This window comes from Malaya genurostris, chromosome 3 (assembly GCF_030247185.1).
Source record: "Malaya genurostris strain Urasoe2022 chromosome 3, Malgen_1.1, whole genome shotgun sequence".
Lineage (NCBI taxonomy): Eukaryota > Metazoa > Arthropoda > Insecta > Diptera > Culicidae > Malaya > Malaya genurostris.
Genome location: NC_080572.1, coordinates 44537157 through 44561596, shown reverse-complemented (window position 1 = coordinate 44561596; position 24440 = coordinate 44537157). Strand labels below are relative to the sequence as shown.

General features: G+C 36.6%; 1 protein-coding gene across 5 annotated transcripts in view; it reads left to right on the top strand.

Moving 5' to 3' along the window:
- Positions 1-24440, top strand: part of LOC131439261 (SOX domain-containing protein dichaete) — a 150781-nt gene that overhangs the window by 25807 nt on the left and 100534 nt on the right. The window lies entirely within an intron of this gene.

Genomic DNA, 24440 nt, shown 5'->3' with positions numbered 1-24440 from the left:
TCTGAAATGTTTGGCATAAACGAGTATCAAAGAGGATAATTCATAAGGCGCGTTTGCCTTTCTCGTATTTTTAAAGTTCATAGCTCAGTGATGTGTGGAAGGATTTATATAATCTAAATACCAATAGAATCGAAATTTTTCAACTTAAGCGTGTAAAGAAAAAGCATTGAAGTATTTCAATAGTACACTATTGAAAAACAAGTCTCATTTGACCCATGTCAACACCAGCCAATCAGAACGCGTTCTGAGGAAGAGAATAAAATATCTGCTGCTGTACAACAAATCATCGAGAAAATGCTCCGAACAGTGTTTAATACCATAGTGAGTTCCACAATTTGGTTCTTTTGAAAGGCAGGAATGAATTCCTCGGTTTAGTGCAAATCTAGAACTGTTTGATTTGATTTTTGCACTTTTCGCTGTGTGAAATTCACAGTAATCTAGATCAAGTGAAGTCTTCTTTGTTTTTGCGACAAATGTGGAAAAGAGGAATGCTTGCATAATTCATACAATTTATCAACTAATTGATATTCGGGAGTGTTAAGGAACATGTCAGTTGTATTCGTATTCACGACATCCAGTTATGTCTTTGACATTACCCACACGCCTTTTTTGCTACTGTTACCACCGGAATGCAGACTCTCCTATGCCGATGACACAAAAATCCTTAAAGTTGTCAAATGTCTCCTGGATTGCATTGAGTTACGGCAAATGATACAAACGTACGTTGAATGGTGCTCAAAAAACTATTCATGTTTAAGTATTGAGAAATGCTGTATCATCTCCTTCCATCCTGTCATATTCGATTATTTCATTGCGGGAAGATCCATGATACGAGTGGAGAATATAAAGGATCTTGGTGTCATTCTGGATCAAAAAATGACTTTTAGACTTCATTATGACGAAATTTTAGCCAAAGCCACTCGTCAACTCGGTTTCATCATGAAGATTGCCTCAGAGTTTCGTGATCCGTTGTGTTTGAGATCTTTGTATTGCTGACTTGTACGCTCTATACTTGAGTCAAACGCTGTAGTATGGTGTCCTTACCATGCTCTAGGATTGAGTCTGTTCAACGAAAATTTGTGCGATACGCTCTGCGCCTGCTACCGTGGCGTGACCCCATGAATTTACCGCCATATACCGATCGATGTCGTCTATTGAATCTTGAGCCATTGGAAACACAATGAATCATTGCTCCAGCTACATTTGCTGCTAAAATGCTTTTGGGGGATATTGACAGCCCATCTTTGCTAATGTGGTTAAGTCTCTACGCACCAAAAAGATCACTTCGTCAACGCAACTTTCTGCTCCTGGAATCAAGGAATACGGTTTATGGACAGCACGAACCTTTAGACTCAGTCTACACGAGATTCAACGAGGTTTTCCAGTATTTCGATTTTAATATGTCGTCCCGTGTGTTTCATCAACGCCTACTTGACGTTTTCCATATTGTGTATCGTAATAATTGATTTTAGTGTACTTAGTTAATTATTTTTATTCGTTAAGACAAACTATGTCAGATGAATCATAAGAAACAAATAAACAAATTGCATCACGTCCGTTAATCGACTAAACTACAGAAGCACAAATCTATAATGTTTCCATCGCACATGCACGTGTACACAAAACGTACTTTTTTCTTATAGGTTTAATTTTCACATCAAATTTAGTGTATTAGATAATGTTCCTGGAAGATTCCAGAGCGTGGCTCATCAATGAAAGGTAAGGGTAAAACCAAAAAAAATTAGTTAGTTGTAAATGTAATCAGTATTCTGATCATACATTAAAGCTTCCACGACAACCTTGATGCTTCCATTGAGTCTTACGTCATACGAAGAAAAAATATAAAGCTTCTCAGACAAATACTGAAGAGAGCGTTTGTGATCTTCCAGTCCATCCATCCAGGCTCAAATCTCTGATGATAACCTCAATATTAAGGTAAATGGAAGATTGTCCAAAGTGTTATCATGGTAACTTTGGCAATGCTCGCTCTCTTTTTTACGATCAAGTTGAAGTTCGAGTAGATAATGATTCAGTTACTACCCATTATGAACTCGAGAAGAGTAATCGGTTATTTACCTAAAATTCGGGTGGAATCTACATTTTTTCCTACCTAATTTTGGGAAGCTCATAGAAAAGCTCGACAATGTGCGATTTCCTCAACAAAAGTGTATATTAGTTCAAGTGTATGTCGTTTCAATCTGATTTGGAAAGAATATCATAAATGTGGACAAAACGAATTGGTGTAATGGAACGGACTCGCATTGTTTTATTTTTTGATTTTTAGTATACTGCTTTTCTGGGAATATATAAATTACCCAGGCTTATTTAATCTTGGAACAGAAAACATATTTTGAATTATTCTCGAGGCGAACTGATTTTTTGATAGCCCTAAAAATACTGATTTATCGGTATTCTTGAGAAAGACTGATTATTTCCGAAAATAATTCTTCGGATAGTTAACATTGAAAAAGGTTGATTTAGTTTTAGTCGTGAAAAAGAGTTCTTTGGAAAAATGGCCTCGAAACGGCTAATGAAACTTTCTGAACATGTAGACTTTGTCACAAAAAAAAACACTTTGCATACTTTGTTTTTCCAAAACTGATCTAGACTGTCTTTTGAAAAGGGCCAAACTTTTTTATTATTTTTTTTCAAAAATGACAAATCCTACAAAAAAGTGTTGTTCTAGTGATTTTCTCAAAATCAGTCAAAAATGTTTGGCCTTTTTCAAGAGACAGTCTCGATCAGTTTTGGCTAAACAAAGTATTCCAAGTGGTTTTTCTGTGACAAAATCGACATGTGTAGGAAGTTTTATTCAAATCTGAGAGGGTGCTGTCAACATTTTCTTGAATTAATGCAAAATTTTGCGAAATATTTTATTAGAATTAGAATCTTGTAAATATTTCTGTTAGAAACAGCAGCAAGGCTTCATTGTTTTTTAAGTATATTTTGGAAAACAATGTTTGAAAATTTATACATAAATAATAAATACTTTTTGAATTAAATAAATAATATAGATATGTGTAGAAAAAATATTTAGGTGAATCAATATAACTTTTGTTATTTGTATAAATATTAAGCAAAGTGGTTAGACAAGGTAATTTGTAATTTAATTAGATTCAAAATTAATTATTGAATTTATTCTACGGTTCCCGATTGCTCTTGGAACAATATTCTTATAAAAATAACAAAATCAAAAATATTTTCAGATGCGATTATTAAGGTGGGACAAGGTTGTGTAGGAAAAAACATCAAATGGTTCATTTTCCGACTCTATAAAACCTTTCGTTTTCCTTTTCAATCTAGATCGGTGAAATTATATTTTCGATTCCGCGGTTTTAAGTATTTATTGGAATATGAGTTAAAATTAATTTATTAAGATTTAAATTGGGTATTCAGCCACAAGTGGTGACTTTTCAGCCCTATTATATATATATATATATATATATATATATATATATATATATATATATATATATATATATATATATATATATATATATATATATATATATATATATATATATATATATATATATATATATATATATATATATGATTTGGTTATTACCATGAGGACATTATTTGCTTCCGCAATTCTGAGATTTTTGTGTAGGGAAAATTCTAAACCTTCTTGTATTGTGTAATGGGGAAAAGGAAACTTATATACTAACTTACTAACTAATACAAAGAGCGAATCGATTCAATTGGAGATTGCATCGATTTTTGTCGGAATTTGCTTATAACATTATGTGACATTACATCTAATGGTTCTATATTTGTGAGTCTGTGTAACTCATTTGTACTAAACCAGGGAGGACGCTTCAAAATCATTTTCAGAATTTTATTCTGAATCCTTTGAAGCGTTTTCTTCCTGGTGGAACAACAACTTGACCAAATTGGTACCGCATAAAGCATGGCTGGTCTGAAAATTTGTGTATAAATTAACAATTTGTTTTTTAGACAGAGCTTAGAATTTCTGTTTATAAGAGGATATTAACATTTAATATATTTATTACACTTTGCCTGGATTCCTTCAATGTGATCTTTGAAAGTGAGTTTTTTGTCATACGTTAAACCTAAGTATTTAGCTTGATCAGACCATGTCAATTCCAAGCCATTCAATTTGAGAATGTGATTATTGTTTGGTTTAAGAAAAGAAGCTCTTGGCTTGTGAGGAAAGATAATTAATTGCGTTTTTGCTGCATTTGGTTTAATTTTCCATTTTGACAGATAATCACTGAAAATATTTAAACTTCTTTGTAGGCGACTGCAGATCACTCTTAGATTTCTACCTGTGGCTAACAGACTTGTGTCGTCACAGAATAGCGATTTCTGACAACCAACGGGTAGATTTGGAAGATCAGAAGTGAAAATATTATACAAGATTGGAGCTACACTCGAACCCTGCGGAACACCGGCTCGTACGGGTAGCAATTCAGATTTACAATTCTGATAGCTAACCTGAAGAGTACGATCAGTTAAATAATTTTGAATCATTTTGATCAAATAAATAGGAAACTGGAAATCAGACATTTTTGCTATTAAACCTTTGTGCCAAACACTGTCGAATGCTTTTTCTATGTCTAGAAGAGCAGCTCCAGTGGATAACCCAGAAGATTTATTTGATTTTATCATGTTCGTTACTCTGACAAGTTGATGAGTAGTTGAATGTTCATGACGAAATCCAAACTGCTCTGGTAAAAAAATTGAATTCTCATTTATATGAGTCATCATTCTCAACAAGATATTTTTTCCAAAAAGTTTACTGATAGAAGAAAGTAAGCTAATTGGTCGATAACTTGATGTTTCTGCTGGGTTTTTATCAGGTTTGAGGATAGGAATTACTTTAGCGTTTTCCATCTCTTTGGGAAGTAAGCTAATGAAAAACACTTGTTGAAAATTTTAACCAGGAGTCTCAAGGCAACATCGGGAAGATTTTTAATAAGAATATGAAAAATTCCATCATTACCAGGAGCCTTCATGTTTTTGAGTTTCCTAATAATTGATTTAATTTCATCAAAATTCGTCTCAATAATGTCATCTTGTGATAACACTTGGGTTGAAATATGGAAGATGATCTGAGTCAAAGTCAGCATGTGTAATCGGTTCACTACAAATGTGACTTTGATCTGTTAGAACCAGATCAATTGTAGACGGGTTTTTCACTGAAGAGAAACAAGTCGGATTACTGGGATGAAGAACTGTGAAGTAACCAGCTGAGAGTTGATTATGAAGTATTTTACCATTACTGTTATTTCGAAGATCGAGCATTCCAATTTAAAATATTCAAATAATTATTTAACATCACTGTTAAATTTTAAATTCATTATAATATAATTTGCAAATTGCCATCCGATTTGAAATGCTTCAAAAAGTGATGAAGTCGAATTCATTTGAAAAAGTTGATCTTGTAGGTAGATCATTTTATGTTCAGTTATATCGCCTAAATCGACTTCATTTAAAGAAGGGAATGGCATTGAAGGAATATTTGTAGGTAGACTGCCATTAGAAGAAGATGATTTGGCCGGTCTACCTATTAATAAATTGTTTTCGTTAGAAGATGAACTACAAGGCGGTCCTGTGTTTTGATTATTTACATTAGAAGAAATAGGTGGTAGATTTCTACCTAATATACCAGCATAACTGACATTAGAAGAAGATGATGACGAGGTCGATCTACCTGTTAATAAATTGTTTTCGTTGGAAGACGAATTGGCAGGCGTACCTGTTTTTTGTTTTAAACTCGAAGAAATAAGTGCTTTAGAAGAATTAGGCGTCGAATTTGTAAGGGTTTTTTGATTTTCAGGTATGTTCTTCAAATTTAAGGTCGTTGATTTGACTTGTTGTCTAAGCGAACGAGCGTTTAAAAATTTTTCCCTGACAGGACATTTCAAATAATTGGATTTATGATTTCCATTGCAATTTGAACATGAAAATTTATCAGTGGTTTCATTCATTGGACAAACGTCTTTCGAATGCGATTTACCACAATTCAAACACCGTATATCCATATGACAATTTTTGGTTCCATGACCGCAGCCTTGGCAACGACGACATTGCGTTAAGTTTGCAATACGATTATGCCGTTTATAATGTTCCCAATGAATTTTAATGTGGGAAATGAAACGTACTTTTTCTAAAGTTTTCAAATTGTTTACATCACTTCGATTGAAGTGTATTAGGTAAAGTTCATGGGAAATTCCAGAGCGTGGTTTAGAAGTACCATTCACTCTTTTTTTCATAAGTATTACTTGGGAAGGGGCAAAACCAAGCAATTCTTTTAGTTCATTTTTAACTTCATCAATACTTTGATCATTTGATAATCCTTTTAAGGCAGCCTTGAAGGGTCTGTCTGATTTTTTATCATATGAATAAAATTTATGAAGTTTCTCGGACAAATATCGAATAAGACGTTCGTAATCTTCCAATCCATCCACCAAGACTCGACATTCTCCTCTTCGTCCGATTTGAAATGAGACTTTTACCTCCGGGAGAAAAGTAGAAAGCTCAGTACGGAATGCTTTGAAGTCGGAAATCATCACCGTCACTGGTGGCATAGATTGTTGTTTCTTACCAGAACGACAAGCGTCCATTTTGGGAATTTCTGAAGAATTTTCTTCTATGTCGCTACAATCGGATTCAGGAAGAATCTCGTAAATATTGTTAGACGGCATAGGATCAGCGGAAGGAAAATCCGTCCGTTGTCTTTTATTTTTACATTCAGATTCTATAAGATCGTGAATGTTATTAGAAAAATATTGAATAACGGATTGTGATTTATTCCGTATTGAATTATTTTTAGCCTTAGGCTTGTTGCCTTTCCGGTTGGACGCAGGCATTTTTGAAATTAATGAAATTTTAAATTAAATTAACTAGGCTAAATTAGTCTTCGATTAGACTCCTAGCTAGCCTTAAAAAAGGCTGATTAATTTCTTAGTCACTCTGATATCACTCTTTGTATCACTTAGTCACTCTAATATCACTCTTTGTATCACTTAGTTAGTGATTCAGGTAGCCTTGAAAAAGACTGAAGCCTTGAGCCAATGAAACTCTAGGTAGCCAGAAAAAAATTCCAGGAGCCAAGAGCTATACGCGTGCGGTGTGAACGACTGTTTGTATGGGATTTAGTATGTCGAAACTGACTTTTTACAAAAAAAAATCGTCTGAAGATTACCCTATAGGCTCTAAAAATCAGTGTATGTATTATTTTCGTAAAAAACTTAATGAAGAGAAAGAACATCCGAAGAAAAACTATTCGACGTTTGAAAGTAAAAAACGCTAATAATGGAAAACTGTTGTTTGAACCTGTTCATTTCCTAATATATCTTACGCTACTGCTGCTAGTGATTTTAATAGAATTCGACTTTCTTTTATAGTGCTTAGAGTGCCTAAAACCAGAGTGACGTCATCTTATGTTGGCAACAATTTAAAACATTCAATTCGAAATGTTGGCAGTTTCGTTAGCTTACATTGTTTTTGACAGGTCGTTTGCACATTTGGCTATCATTCCATAACAAACAGCTGTCGTGACTTTAATTTCAGGCAATCTATTTGTGCTACAACGGTTGATCTGTGTTGTTTGATGTCTTCACGATAGTTACTCAGCATTGTACGAAGATTCTTTTTAAGTGAAAAATATCTTCTAAAATTCACTGTATATACACAAAAAAGTCTATTTTTTTATTTGAGAAAATATATTTTTTGTATCTTGATTAATTATTTTTTAAAAATTCAAATCCAATAATTTTGTTGAAGATATAAACTCTCTATCTCATACAGTTTAGAAGATATGGATGATTTTAATGGTGCTAGATATATTGAGGAATGAGCCATTGTTCGAACGTTGTGTTGGTTTTCCTTTAACATTCGAATGAATTGTATTGCTTTGCAGTCTTCAAAAAATTTCTGTCTCGTGAAATTTCCTACGAAAGTAATACATGCACTGATTCTTACAGTACATAGGGTGATCTTCAGACGATTGTTTTTAAAAAAATTTAAATCTCTGACATATTTTCAACTTTGGGCGCGAAGTTTCACCGATAGAGCTAAAATTTTGCCCAGTTGAGAACACGAAATGTTTGATGGGGAAGAAATTCTAATTTTTTCCCGCCTTAGTGTTTATCCAAAATATTACCCCAGTGTAGCCGTGATAGTCTGTTCGTGATTTTTATATGATTATCGCCTCTCAGTCAGTAAATCGAGTAAAACACAATTAATTTCAAATTATTAAATAAATATTGTTGAGAATCAAATATACAATTTTAGTTGTGCTTTTATTCCTTCTATATTTCATCTATTACTTAACCAATTACACGGTATTATCCAGAGAGGAAATTATATTTACAAGTTACGAATGAAATACATAAGTAACGCATAGTACGACCATGATAGATTTTCATGGGAGAAGAGTTATTTCTAACGGTTGGAATCATAACGATTTTAAAATCGTGAATAATTGCCATCATTTTGTATGACGACAAATGGTTGGTGTCTTAACGACGATAACGAACTTTTTTTCGTGAAATAACTTCACATACAGCAAAAACAAAATCCCTATACAGTCGATACCACATCTTTCGTCAACCAATCAACGAAAGTGACAACAGGAACCAAGCTGATAATGGTCACAACTGAGCTAATCAAAATAAAACCGCGCTCAGTAACCAAGTGACGGCTACACAAACGACACTTCTATCACTTTCCGGAACGAGACCCAAACGAATCGGATTGGGGCACCTTGCATTCATTCTAATCAATTCCAGTAACTTCCGACGAAAGCCCATTCACGGAGGCCAACTTAAGTGACAGGCAAACAGCACATTCCAGTAAGCTTCTTAGCACGCCTCCCTTCACCTCGGGAAGTGAGAAATCTCCCTGCCGGAACGAAGCCACTTATGACACCCATAATTCCCCAATTATCTTTGTCTTTCTCCATGCCATGCTGGTTGTGGGTTGGTTACTAGCCAGCTTGCACAAAGAATCACTCAGAGAACGCAATACCAAACCCAGAACGAAGAGGGGGGGAAACCGAATGTCTTCCGAAGAATGCCGTATCGAATTCAAGTGGGGAAACAAGCATCGAAATCATATTTTAATGAGGGTTGAGCTGAGTGAACACCGCCACCAGTGGTTCGAATTCCAGCAAGTCTTCGGTTGGTGCAGGAATCGAGACTAAAAATTCTTTGAATTCCAGCCGACAACTGGTTGGCGTACATGCATATTATCTACTTTTAACTATGTTTTATGAAACTATCAACCTAGAACTACAATTGAACCTTAATTCCGAGAGCAAACTTGAGTCATTGTAGTGTTTCTATGACCCAGTCGATGCAACTGATCTCCCGTATCTACGTCGTTCGCATCGGTTTTGCTCAGAAACTCATAAGTCGATTCTAATCCACAAATAAGTTGAATCGAAGCCGCGTGACACGTTCGATTTGTTGCTGCCACTTTGTCTGACCCGATTAAGATCGCTATCGCAAATCCTACATCAATCAAGATGCAGGACATCCCACGAGGTGCCCACCAGTCTCTGCTTACCGAGAACCTCTTGGCTCGTGGATCATCCCAACATGCACACTCCCTTTTTGAAGTGCAAATTTTTCTTGTGATCCATTTCGTCTGTCCGCCACAAAACGTTCAATTCGCTCCGGGCAAAGAGCTCGCGTGGAAAGGCTGGGTGGTCACAACCTAATGGTTTTTTGTTATTTGCTGTTTCGGATCGTGCGCCTGTGTACTACAACTAGCGACGGTGATTGATATCTTCTCTTTGCATCCACCGGATGACTGACAAAAGTGCGGTGGGTATCAAAGCTCCAACAAAGACGTTTAACCGTTTTGAACTATCGTAGCGAGGGTTAGTTTTTGAAGGGTAAAAAATTAATATAAACCAATACCAACTTTAACTGAAAGCTGGATCGTTGCAAATGCAAAACTTTTATTTTTAAACCCGAACCTTACTTGAGCCCGTCTGGACTCGGGATGCTCGCTTTTATGCCCGAAAACCGACAAAAAAAAGTGTTTTCACCCTAACCTGACCCGGTGCAAATACCCGAAACCCGATCATCTCTATTGGCGAGCTCCCAACTGCAGGACTATCTTAGATGTAATAGAATGAGCGGTAAAGCTACCCGTATTTCAAACCAAACCTGACGAATACAGTTCGGTTTCAGAAAAAAAAGTCGGATTCGGGTCGAGTGCGGGTTACAATTATTTATTTCTTAACCGGTACGGGTCGGATTCGGGTTTAAAAATTTGCATATATAGCCGATTGGGCCTCGGGTATTCAAACTAGAGATGGACGGGTAAGCATTGTTTCAAACCCGAACCGAACTCGATCGACAAAAAAAATGTTTACCCGTACTCGACCCGAACCCGAGATTAATTTTTCTTCCAAACCCGAACCAGACCCGCACCTGATAAAAAATAAAACTCTTTACCCGTACCCGACTGTAACCCGGAAATGGTTCAGAAACCCGAAAAATTAACCCGACCAAATATTAAATCTATCTTTGATTTCACAAAGTTTGGAGCCATTGATTATAAACATCTATGGCTATCTAATCGACAAGCGTCGAAAAGTATAACCAATGTTAAAAACGATAGCTTTTGAGCGCATTTTCGCTTTCGTTCGTAAATGGATCGTAAATTTTAATGTACACGACAAGCACCACCGATGATATGTTTGCTATGCTTGGTACTTACTATTGCCTAACGTTCAATGCGTGCTACATTGATCGTAGGTAATAACACAGGATATGTAGAATAGTTTGGTGTTTTCGACATACCAAATGTTAGAATATTCAACACTCCTACAATTACATACGGAAGCGTCGGGCATTTAATTGATTCACAACCCGAAAGTAGCTTTCGAACGAACCTGAGACTGTTGAAATCGGTTTGGTGGTTACGTCACTTTTACAATCACATCTCCGGAACCCGAAGTGTCGGCCATTTGATTTTCGAACTTGATCAATGATCTAATGAGTCCAGCTAACTGCGAAAAAATTGAGCTTAGTAATAATACGTAAATGGATATGCAGAAATCCGACCCCGGCAAGCTGAGACGAATTGTACATGACACTAGAGCCCTCTATAGAGAAATGCAAAAAAATCTGAGATGGGCGCATCGGCCTATCAGTATTTCCTTAGCAATTATACTAATGAATAATCGAAGATCCAACATCTACCGGCACAAGTGTTCCACTATAGTTAAACACATTTCTCAAAAAGTAATTCAAGCACAAGAAATCCACCCTCACATCAATGTGGCAACTTCCTAACTCCAGAATTATTCATCTGGAGATAGATTTGACTAGCCTAAGCTTTCTCGTTGGCTACAAACATAGAGATGAATGATACTGGCTTTTGCGTTGGTTGCCTACAATCTTAATTGACACATTACTACCTGACCACAAAAGGCAGTGAACCAAGTGCCATCAAACATCAGATAATGGTGGGAGATGTGAGATGGGTAAATGCAGTGCAGGAACCAGTCAATATTGAAAGTGAACTCATATGCGGTCACTTCTTTTGATGATTTTTATCACAACCACAAACGCTTAAGTTGGATTGTCTGTCACGAGCTAGCATTGAACGAGGGTAAAATAACATCAGATCTTTAGAGCGAAATCGAATCAAAGGGCGCTGGTGTACGCCTTCTGACAGGTGTGTTTGTGTCGGACAGGGATTATGACTAACGAGAGGTGAAAGGCTATTCACAGCGCTTGGCGGTTGCTTGGGTGAGCCTTTGATTTAAATATTCAATCCTATGCTGATGAATGTGCGATTCATTGACTTATTGTTTGTCGAATCAACCGCTCGTTTCTGCACTGTCGCGATCAATTCTCGTTGGAAGAATTTTTCAAATATATCAAACATGCAACAGTGCTATACTGTGTATCGATTCAATAAACTAAGTCTTGAAGTAACAAAGCCTTTGTATCAATTGGATTTGTTATTTGTTCCGACACAGCCGAGTAATCGGGTCCGGTGTCCGACGACTTACACGATTGAAAATAGTTACTCAAAAATGAATAAGATCCCACTCATCTATAGAAAAAAAGGAACAACTCTAATTTAGGAGTGACTCAAAGGGTGTAGCCGGGTTTTCATATAAAACTGCCCCCAAACAGAAAAAAATTGATATACACTATTTGAAATGGTTTATATTGGAGATGATTTTCCCAAAATTTCAACCCATTAACTCCCATATTGGTGGAGTTAGGGTGGTTCTTCTAATTTTCATTTTATTTAAATTTTTCAAAAACCCCTTTAGCAAAAAAATTGAAAAAAATCTGGAATATTTTGGGAATTATGGGAAACCTTTCCGATTTTTTTCAGAATTTTTCAAAATAGATTTCATGTGAAAAAATGCTCAAAATTTTCGAATTTTTTTTTTATCGCGCTTACAATTTTGGTACCACTCTAGATTGTACTTCAATAATAAATCATTTATGAGTACATTACGCTGTAATTTTTTAGATTTTTAAAAAAATGTGGACAGGTATAATATCAGACTTAAGAAAAATAAATCATTCGGAAAACCATGCGCTTCCATCAAATTGTCTTCAGCCCAGGGAGCGCAAGGTATTTAGTTCTAAAATCATATATCACATGCTATTAGAACTAAATACCATGCGTTTCCATCTACAACTTAAGTTCAAGGCTTGAGTATTGACGTAATTAATAATGATAAAAGAATTTTATTCCTCATGTTATTTAAACTCGGCCGCACGCCTGGCTCGATTTACCAAACATTGATGTAGGGAATGCATTAGTGAACATGTGTGCCAATAGATGGTTGTAATTCTTTTCTAACTTCAACATCTTGCGGGATAGTCTGGAGGTTTTGAGGTTAGCTATTAGCAGTCCTAAAAAATACTATAAACCAGATAGAAAGTCAAAGCGCTTCGGCGAGTCCCGAAGACCCAAAAAGAACATATTAATTCGCATAGTCGATTTTCTATACGAACAACATGCTATTTAAACTTAATATTCTCAGTTTTTTGCTATTTCCTGAAGAGAACCCCTTTATTTATTTATTATTTCGGAAAATCTTATTGTTTTATTGCTTTAATCGAAATATATATTAACAAAGAATGAATGAGAAACTGAGCTATGTATAAAAATTTAATTTCAAACGCTTTCGCAAATATTGTTCATCGAATTTACTTGCACTTTGGTCTTTTTCTGGTGTTTCGTGGAGTACTTTTCTCACGTATCAGCTCAAGCCTGAATATTGTATCTAGAAGCCGTCTCCAAACAGCTCAGACTATGACCACTCTTTGCCTTCATTTAATCGAACTACCTTGCTCGCTTTGCTTCTCTTTTTCTTGAACCTTCCAAATCACATTCGAGAACCATTTTCAAATATTTGCCGTCTGTTATCCTGATGACATGCCCTGCCGATGTCATCAGGATATGATAGGTGGGTCTCCAAGTAGCTGTTGAAAACCGTGGTTTATACGCCGTTGATTAATTTCTTATGGTGACGTATTACTTTTTTTGTATCCTTATCCGCGGTCATAAATGAATGAATACAAGAATTCATGAACAATGGAAGGTGTTATATTTTAAAGTCTTTTTCTCTCATACATTTTGTTTCGACGGATTTACTGTCAGTCCGATCCCAGTTTTATTAATCCGTCTTTATGAGCTTAAGCCGTTTGACTTTAGCTGTCTTGTTGAGCAATTTCAGGCAACTTGGCTATTCGTACCATGTCGACGAACATTTCACCTTAAAACTGATAGTTTTTTTCAAAATTTGCTTGGATTCGAATTTTCCTTGATTCTGCGCTTGGTATCTAGCCCTGAACTCAAGTTGTAGATGGAAACGCATGGTATTTAGTTCATGTGATATATGATTTTAGAACTAAATACCATGCGTCTCCATCGGATGATGACAATTTGATGGGGACGCATGGTTTCCGAATGATTTTTTTTAAGTCTGATATTATACCTGTCGACATTTTTATAAAATCTGAACAAATTACAGCGTAATGTACTCATAAATGATTTATTTTTAATGTAAAATCTAGAGTGGTACCAAAATTGTAAGCACGAATGAAAAAAAGTCGAAAATTTTGAACATTTTTTTTACATGAAATACATTTTGAAAAATTCTGAAAAATATCAGAAAAGTTTACCATTATTCCCAAAATATTCCTGATTTTTTTTAAATTTCTTTGCTAAAGGGGTTTTTCAAAAATTTAAATAAAATGAAAATCAGAAGATCCATCCTAGCTCCACCAATATGGCAGTTAATGGGTTAAAATTTTGGGAAAATCATCTCCAATATAAACCATTTCAAACAGCGTATATCAATTTTTATTCTGTTTGGGGGCAGTTTTTCTATGCAAACTCGGCTACACCCTTTAAGTTCTTTCACTGGAAACGATGTTTGGGTAAAATGTACTCATTTTCTGAGTAATGAGCCAATAATTGAGTAATTAGTACTCACATATAACAAATTTGTGTAAAAATTGCTCCTTTTCTGAGTGTATTGTATTTAAATTATAAGTATCAGGAGTAAAACTTTTTTTCCAAAATTGTCCGTCGCTAGCGACAACTTTCTCCCATCTTTCTGGAAATTTTCGGATCCCGGCTCTAAAAAAGGAATCTTCTTTTTTTTACGCTATCCATGAAGCAATCCATTTTTCCAATTCTTCGAAGGATTGAAAATGTTGATCTGCAAGGCCGTGTGTTATCGAACGGAATAGGTGGAAGTCAGAAGGGGCGACATCTGGGGAATATGGCGGGTGGGGCAAGACTTCCCATTTCTGCGTTTCCAGGTATTTTTGACCACTTTTGCGACGTGAGGCCGAGCATTGTCGTGTTGGAGGATGACTTTATCATGTCGCTCTTGATATTGTGGTTTCTTTTCTTTTAGCGCGCGACTAAGGCGCATCAGTGGCGTTCGGTAGCGATCTCCTGTGGTTGTTTCACCCGGTTTTAAGAGCTCGTAGTAAATCACATCGAGCTGATCCCACCAAATACAAATCATAACCTTGGCGCCGTGAATATTCGGTTTTACCTTCGACGAAGTAGCATACCTGGACTTTCTCCATGATTTACTGCGTTTAGGATTATCGTATCGAACCCACTTTTCACCGCCGGTTACGATTCGATGTAAAAACCCTTTACGATTTTGTCTTTGAAGCAGTTGCTCACATACAAATAGACGGCGCTCGATGTCTCTCGGTTTCAACTCGTACGACACCCAGTGTCCTTCGTTCAGAATCATGCCCAGGGCCTTGAAACGTTTTTAAATGAATTGCTGACTCACTTCCGACGATTCGACAAGCTCTTCTTGGGCTTGACACGAATCTTCATCAAGCAATGCCTCTAGTTGTTCATCTGAAGGTTTTTTCTCTTTCACCACCATGTTTGTCTTCGACATCGAAATCACCATTTTTGAAACGTTGAAACCACTCCCGACAAGTGGCAACGTAAAAACGAATAAAACTAGCCATATAATTCTAATATTGTGCGTGTTTAATTGATTGACAAACGATTAAAATTATTTCCGACACATCAGTTCCAAGTACCGAAAATTCAATTTCTCAAAGATATCTAAAAAAAATTTCACAAACTCATAGATTTTAGTTGAAATTTGATCGGAGGATTCCCGAAAGAAAAATTTATTGAAAGTGGTAAATTTTGATCGATTTGTGGATTTGGTGAAATAAACGCTCCCTCAAACTCTATCTATCAACGGAGCGATTTAAATAAAAGAGTGCCTTAAGAAGTGTATCTTGTAATTCATAAGGAAACACAATGGATAAACTATGTTTTGGTCTGATCTAGCATACTGCTACTACGCTCAAAATGGTTGGAGTGGTACCGAGCCAACGGAGTCCATTGTATGCCAAAAGATATGAATCCATTAAATTCACCGAAAGTTGGGCCAATTGAAGAAAAAATGTCGGACAGTTATGAACACTATTAAACCAGACGTGCAGATGAAAAACTACAAGGATCAGCCCCATGGGGTTGTTCGAGCCATTGATGTGGAACAAGGCAATCAAAATTTCTAATGATCTGCAATCAAACAGTTCAATCAGTCGTCACACTTTTGAATCCGCAATTGCACGAGAGTCTGCCTAGATTGATCTTGATTAGGAACCAACACCGACCAATGTTTGTTTTATAGCCGATGAAATTACACCAATATCCCAAATGTATGCAATTATATCCTTGCACATACCTGCGATACAATTTTGATTTAAAGCTTCTCTTCGCCAAGATTGTGTTCAAGTTTTGTAAGTTATTTTTATAGCGTTAAGTTTCTCTACTATTCTGCGATTTCCTTTGAAGCGATAAACTTTTTCTCATTCTCAATCGAGTTCATCTTATATAAATTAGAAATTAATCTTAAACACTCAAAATTTACCCTGGAGTAGATGCCAATTTCTCAAGCGAAACGACATTATATGGAATTTCATCCGAGCTTGCACGACACAAGATCAGAGCATACCAATTAAAGCTTCAAGTCGTTTTATGGCACTTTTTGTCATGCTGTCGAGAAACAACTTACCTCTAGCATGATACGCGTAGGACTGAAACGTTAGCTATAATTTTGCTTCTATTTATAGATTCGCGTGCTTCTAACAGCTTCGCTTTTGCATCGATTGACCAATCAGAGCGATGCTTTCTCATTGATATATCGCTTACTCCTTCAAAACCGTCGTCTATGGCAGGGAAATCCGATATGCCGGAAATTTTTAGCAGACAAAATAGGACACTGCTCGCTACTAATAAAAATTTCAATCACTTATACATTAAATCGAATCTTAGAAATATTTCCAATCAAATAATGAAATAATATTAATAATTGATACAAAATATACTGAGCTGTGAGTGTTTAAAACCTTATAACATTTCTACGTGTATTTTTCCTTGAGTTTCTAATTAACACCCCTATATAGAAAAAAAAGATGTGTTCCAGATTAAAAGTTTTGGTAAAAAACACTGAGAAAAGCGGTTTATGAGTGGAGTGAAAAGGAAGGTGTGGACATTCGGTATGGTACGCGAGATTGAATTAAAATTTTATAAATCATAACTAATTATCAATTGGTTGATTTTCGATCACTTTTTCTTGTGCATCAGACATCGGGCTTACATAATTAGCTCTAATTTTATCAGAGAAACATCCACTGCAATCAATTCAACAGCGATTGTGGCTGATTGGACGATTCGCTTTGTGCGCCTATCTTATCAATTCAGAGGCCGTTTTGCGACGATGTTCGGTGTGGATCAGACGCAATTTTGGAGAATGTTCTGTAAGCCATTTGCACTCAAAAAAAAAAATGGCAATAGATCTTGTTTAACCTAAAATAAATTCAATGATTCTGAAAGACATTTGACTTTATGTATTTTTAGTTTTGTTAGCCCCGTCCTATTGACTGTAAATGTGTCATGACGCAAATATTCAAAGAGAGCCCTTTTATTTAGCGAGCGTCAGTATAAATGTGATTCGTATTGTGTGCAGTTCTACGACCTGGAAATTCATTGACCTGTGTTCGTCCGGCATCAGTGAAGGGACCAGTAGGAAGCTTTGTTTTGTGTACAGCTCGCACCAAACAAATGGCAATTATTTATAGCGTATCAGTTTAAAAGTTCTTTTCGGTATTACTATTACTATCTTGGAGAATTATTTGTATCATTTCCATTTAATTATACATAAGAATATGTTCGATGTAAATATTCGGAATAACCAGAAAAATGAGGGGGAAAATCCAAGATCCAACATTTAAATTAATACAAACTTATACAGACATGATATAATATAGGAACTTGTAGGCACTTCGGATTCTCAAATTTTGACGACCGAGGCGGTTCTAGTTTGTGATATGCATTGAAATTTTTTATCTGGGGTTGAAGTAAAGCATCCTGCTTCCAAGATACTCAGCCTCAATCCATAGAACGCAAAACATCGGAAGCGATCGCTGTGATTAAAAATAAAGTATTTATTGAACTTCGTTAAAATGTAATTGTCATTCTTTAGTTCAAAGACGACCTGAATACAATGAATAGAAGAGCAAAAATCTAATCTACATCTCAATACCATTAAACCCTTCCGCACATTCAAAATCGGACAAACAACAATCAAAACGTTTAACATTTCAAAATATTTGGTGCATTCACATCCAATCCTACGAAAAGCTCTCGTGTCCAACCAAAATCAACCGTGAAGTGAAGAACAACAAACTACACAATAGGTCCGTGTACATCGGGCACAAAGGCGGAATTAAAATCTCCAGCAAAGGACAGAAAAGAATTCGGCCGGTAACTACCATAAATAATAATTTCATTTTATTAATGAACGAGAACCAGAAGGAACGGCCGAAAATAATCTTCAAACTCAAAGCATATTAATTTTAATCCCTCTAAAAATAAAAGATGAATTTATTCACAGCGGCCCCCGTTCTCGATGTTGGTTCGCGGGCCGTCTGTCGGCCCCCATCTTCACCCACAGGAACCCGGACCGGACGGAACATTCTGCTATCGCGGGAGAGGCCGTACAGGAGAAGGAGAAAAAAAAACGTTTAAAGTGTGAAAATGATAAAAGTTTCACGCTGAGTTCAAATCATTCGTTAATTTTCTTCTTATTATTTTGGCCCCCTTGACCGAGATCGAGCTGAAGAATCGAACAAAACAAAAGCTGGTTGTATACGGGGTCTGTGTTCTTTCCTCCGACCAGCGGGACACCTCTTCCGATGCGTCCCGTCGGTCGGTCAGTCAGTCGGTAAAGAAATTGAAGAAATACTCCCCAGCTGTGCGTGAGGTGTTTAAATCTGTCACTTTGGAATGCGATCGGCGTTGCTTCGATGCTCTGCGGTGGTTTTAGGCTGTTATTTTTTGGTACTCGCACTGAGTGGATTCGTTAGCGATAGACCTTTAGCCCTTCTTCCGAGGACAGGTTTCGAGTCTCCCGGTCGGCTTCGATCCGTGGCAGACGTCGTGGCGTCGAAACTGTACAGGCAGCCTTAGGCAGTCATTGACATTTAGGGGTTTGATTAAATTTGAAAAATTTCTCTATTTCACTAGGGAGTGACGTTGAAAATGAAGCGATAAAGTGATTAATACTGCTGTTTGATGCTGTCTATGCTCGTGAAAATAGATAATTATTTTTATAAAAATTGTATTAAAATACGCATCGTTAGTTTATTTCAGTCATCCAACGCATCGATGGAAATCACTAAAAACTCGAAAAGTCCGCTAATTATGAATGCTTGGTTGACTCCTTGCCCACCAATCCGAACTTATGGGAGGTAAAACGTCCGAAAAATCATTTCTTTTAATTCTACTATTTACGACTCGAGCTCTGGACTTTCCTGGGTTTGCGGGTCAATGCGTAGGGCGCTGGTTTTACAAGCCAGTTGTCGGATGTTCGAGTCCCGCCAGAGAAGGATTCTTGGTGTCAAATAGGATCATAGCAATTGTCATACAATGATTTTGTACGCTAAGAATCGGCTACGAAGTTGAAACAGAATGTCAAATTCCACAAAAGGGGAGTGTATTACCCCAAGGCTTAGCTTATTTCGACTACTACGTGTAGACTTCAATATTGTTTGTATCAGGATATCTGTTTCAGACACAGGAACAAAATAATTGATTTGGACACTGTAGAAACCCACTAGTAGTACACGAAATTCGTGTTGAGCTCGTATCTCATTCAATAGAGTTTTAAAAGCGCTTCTTTCGATGATAACAAATCACGAAAGAAAGTATTGCGAACAATGAGACAATACCGAGAAAACTAAATCAAATGAACAACAGGCTCTGGTGCTTCCGCGAGCAAGGTTTGGTACCTTCGATTTCAGGCGTTACTGTATTCGTCTAACGGAAAATGAAATTCAAGTTTCGGTCATACAGACACTAACACTTCGATGTGAAAAAAGTTCTAGAAATAAAATTGAACGAGTCAATTAATCCATTAATTCAAATCCAGAGCAATTGAAACAGCAGCACGAGACAGAAAGTCGTGTCGTAATGAGCAAGAATACCTGTCGCAATGCGGCGAAATTCTTTCCATCGCATGGAACGCGTTGATAATTTTTCGCTTTCAGAAATTGTGTAAGCATGTATGGATTACTCAGTTTAATTTGAGTTTTTCTCTCGTGATGTACGGTTACATACCAATTTGATTAGCAAATTACCCATAATGAAAGTGAGAAATTGCAGAAATTTACAACGTAAAAAGTGGCATAGTCTGGATTTGGCTGAAATATTGCACATGGGTTCAGTATTATGATTTCTTAAGTTATGTGAAAGCAAATTTTTATTTTGCCATTATGGTCTGTGCCGACTTCTCTGCAATCGATTGGTCCAAGATTTTCGAAATTTCCCTATTTTAATAGGGAATATATTCATATATTCATTTTTAATTATGAAAGAAAGTCTCATTGTTAGTAGAAAAAGTCTGGTTTTCCGTTTTCAGTGTTTATTACATTCAGTGTGGTTCCTTACAATTTTTCTATATCGGGGTGCAAATTAGAAATTCATATTAGAAATGTGGTCAGCTTTTGAACACTTACAGCTCAGTCAGTTTAGTTTCAATCAGAAATATTATTTTACCAATTGATTGGAAATATTTCTACGTATTGATTTGAATAAAATCCGTATAAAATTAGGTAAGTTTTACCAATATATTTGAAAATCAGTAGAACACTGATAAATCCGTATATCTGGTAACCCTGATTCCGGTAGTGATGAAGCTTTGGCTTGCTCGACCACAGCTGCATATTGCCTGCTAAACTAAATATGCTTAAACTGTTCCAGAACACGAGTTCGGCAATCGGCAATAACCTTCATCAAATATTCGTGATACAATTTGCGAGTCCGGGTTTTAGCCATCATATTATGTTTATCATTACGATTCGTTACAGTTTTCTCATTGAACGACTTCATACCTTACCGGTCCTTAAAAGTATGCCCGAATATTGGAACCATTTTTATTTTTCTATCCGCAATACGTACCGAAAGATCTGGTGTCTACTGCATATATAAGAAACAAAACGTTTTTTAAAGAGATGGAAAATTGGAAAGATCGTATAAGAATATAACTAAGAAATTCAAACAAAGTACCGTCAGGAGGGTTCGTTTGCAAGAAGAATTCTCATTCTTTTCGGGCCAGTATGCAACCTAACTGGACCGACAAACAGAATCTGAAAGATGTGCCCGAAAGTTATACAATGAGATCTTAAACGATAAAACGCACGCGAAGACGGATTATCGACAGCTTCCCCGAAATAAGGTTACAAACAGAACCCTATGGTCAAGACAATGCCCCCAGTTTGCTTTCTCATCTCATCCAAGCCAGTCGATAAAACAAACCCGCATACGTTCGGGACGGAAGAAACCAAGTACAGTATTGTGTAGTGAACAATAGAACGACCTCGAAATGAGTGAACCAAACGAACAAAAGCTACCGCCGACACGAAAGAATACATTTATTGTTGACTTCAGGCAGTGCAAAATTCGACCTTCGATACGAGAACTTGAAGGTTTGCTTAAGGGGCAAATGCATCTTGACATTAAACGTGTGCATTTACTTCAATGCAATAAGACCAATAATGTTGTTTACATCCAGTTTTATAAAGAGTTGGATGCAATTCAATTCGCAAAAGACAATAACAATGTGCATTATGTGAAGCATGAAAACATTAAGCATAGCATTACAGTATATATATATGTATATGGAAGATAGCGCTAAAGAAGTGCGTGTGCATGATCTTCCCTCAAGCGTCATCGATTCTTATATTCGCAAAACTATGTCCCAATACGAAGAGATTCTCTCTATCGAAAAAGAAAAGTGGAAGAACTTTTTCCCCGGTAATCTAAATGGCGTACGTTTGTTACGCATGCGCTTGAAAAGGCCTATATCTTCTTATGTGACTTTTGGTCAGAATACAAGAATCCCGTGCAAATCACTTGTTACCTATGACAATCAGATGGCCACATGTCAATATTTCCAAAAAGCTGCTCACTACGGAAATCCATGTGATAAACTGAACAAGGAGACAACTACACCAAAGGACAACGGTGCTTCCTTCACACCAACTACAAGCAACCCCAATACACCTGTGACAGCCACCAACAACAATGAAGCATTCCCTTCAACGAAACCATCAGTATCCCCTATAGAACAAAGTACACCAGCTGCCGTTAACAACTTACCATCACCATCCAACCAACCTGCAACTGCAACCAATGTACAACTAGGCGCATCTACTGCAACTAGCAATGAACTCAAGACCGCGAACAATACCACCGATGAGGCAATTACGAAACGAGTCACGAACAAAGTGCCCCTCAACCCTCGCAGGAGGGAAATGGAAGCTCCTCTCTCTTTAGAAAAAGGGTGACAACGAGATCCAATACAAAAAAATCTTCAATTTAATAAATCGGCTCAATCGGCCACGTAAAGCTTGTACGCATATAGGCCTGAATAAAACTTTCTTTTAAATAAAAAGAAAACGATGCCCCAAGCAAGTGCAAATCCGTTCTAGCAGATAAATTCTTGAGGAGAAAGATTATGATCTGGCTAGATATTTGCTACTGCGAACGAAAACCCAATTTTTCGTGATAGGCAAGACGACACAAAAACTCCAAAATTTTCATCAGGATTGCCTGAAAAAGCATAGGGGAGACCGAAGCTGGTTGGCCGAGGTTGATTTCAAAATATCTGTTTAGACTGATAAACGGTTTGCTCTATCATGAAGCTTTTGAGCACATTTGTGATTTTTTGTAATAACATCCAAATGCGAATGTAAAAAAATCGGTCAATCAAAATATGTGAAACACATCAAATGCATCAATAGAAAATGTTCGTTAGTGAAATAAAAAGTTAGCATGTAACATTTTGTATTATGAGGGTACGCATAAAAACTTCCCTTTTTACTTTTTGCCTTTCTCATATAGAAAGGTTTTGCAATCACTGTGAAAACCGACTTTTGAACCGAGGCCAGGAGGGCCGAGTTTCATATACCATTCGACTCAGTTCGTCTAGTACGCAAAATGTCTGTATGTGTGTGAATGTGTGTGTAAGTGTGTATGTATGTATGTATGTATGTATGTAACAATTTTTGCACTCACTTTTCTCGGAGATGGCTGAACCGATTGTCATAAACTTAAATTCAAATGAAAGGTCTTGTAACCCCACATAAAGTTCCTGAATTTTATTCGAATCCGACTTCTGGTTCCGGAATTACAGTGTGATATGCGCAAAAAAAATGAAAATAAGTGCGCTTACTTTTTTCAGAGACGGCTGAACAGGTTTTCACAAACTTTGATTCAAACGAAAGCTCTTGTAACCCCACACAAAGTTCCTGAATTTTATTTTGATTCGACTTCCGGTTCCGGAACTTCCTTACTTTTCTCAGAGATGGCGTGACCAATTTCAACTTAAATTTAAATGAAAGGTCTCATGGTCCCATACAAAACTTCCAAATTTCATCCGGATCCGACTTCCGGTTCCGGAATTATATGGTGAAAATGTGCTAAAAATTGGATACCGTCACTTGAAGCTGCGAAACAAAACACGTAACAAAATTCCTTAACTTACCTCGAAACTATTCCAATCGGTAGCCATTGTCAGTAGACGACCAAACATTAATTTGGCTTTCCTTGTTCTTGGGTTTTTGAAGAATGACCGAAGATTGTAGCCATAGACTCAAAAATGGAAGTCACTTTTCTGGAATCAACTTCGATTATACCGGTTTCCAGATTCCAGTTTCAGAAGAACCTCTTTTCGTTTCCTCAAAGATGGTCTATCCGACCTGAGTATTGTTTCACTCTGTAGGTTATACTAGTTTATGGACAAACCTTTTTGTTTTTAAAGAATCAAAAAAAATATTTTGAAGAATATAATACATTTGTATATGATCAAACCGTGATTTACGACCCTGACGCTCCCCCGAATCTGTTCGCCAACTCGCCTTGGGGAGAGATCTGATAACTTCAGGAAGGCCTACATCTGCAGCATATTATATGCCGATGGACGAGGTTTGATTGGGGTTGAGTCAATCAGCGACAAATCCTGTCAGGAACTCTAAATGCTAAATGTTTAGATGGCATTTAAATCATCTAGTATTGGAATCATCATTTTGATCAACAATTTCCAACATTTAATGATTCTGAGTTCTTATTTTTTCTTTGTTAGAAATTTTAATTTATTCTTATTACATATTTCTCATGTATATTTTCCCTTCAATATAAGCATAATAAAAAGGTTACAGTTTCACGAATATCCAGGTGTACATTGCTCTAAGTTAAATTTACAACTCGATCGACCAACTCCGCACAAAATTCGGTCAACCTACCCAGTGAACATTCTCCCGAGCAATCACGAATTACCAGAAACAAAACTAAGGTTACACTGGATATCATTACACCATTTTGTAGGGTTTTGAATACTCTTTCCAATGATATCACGC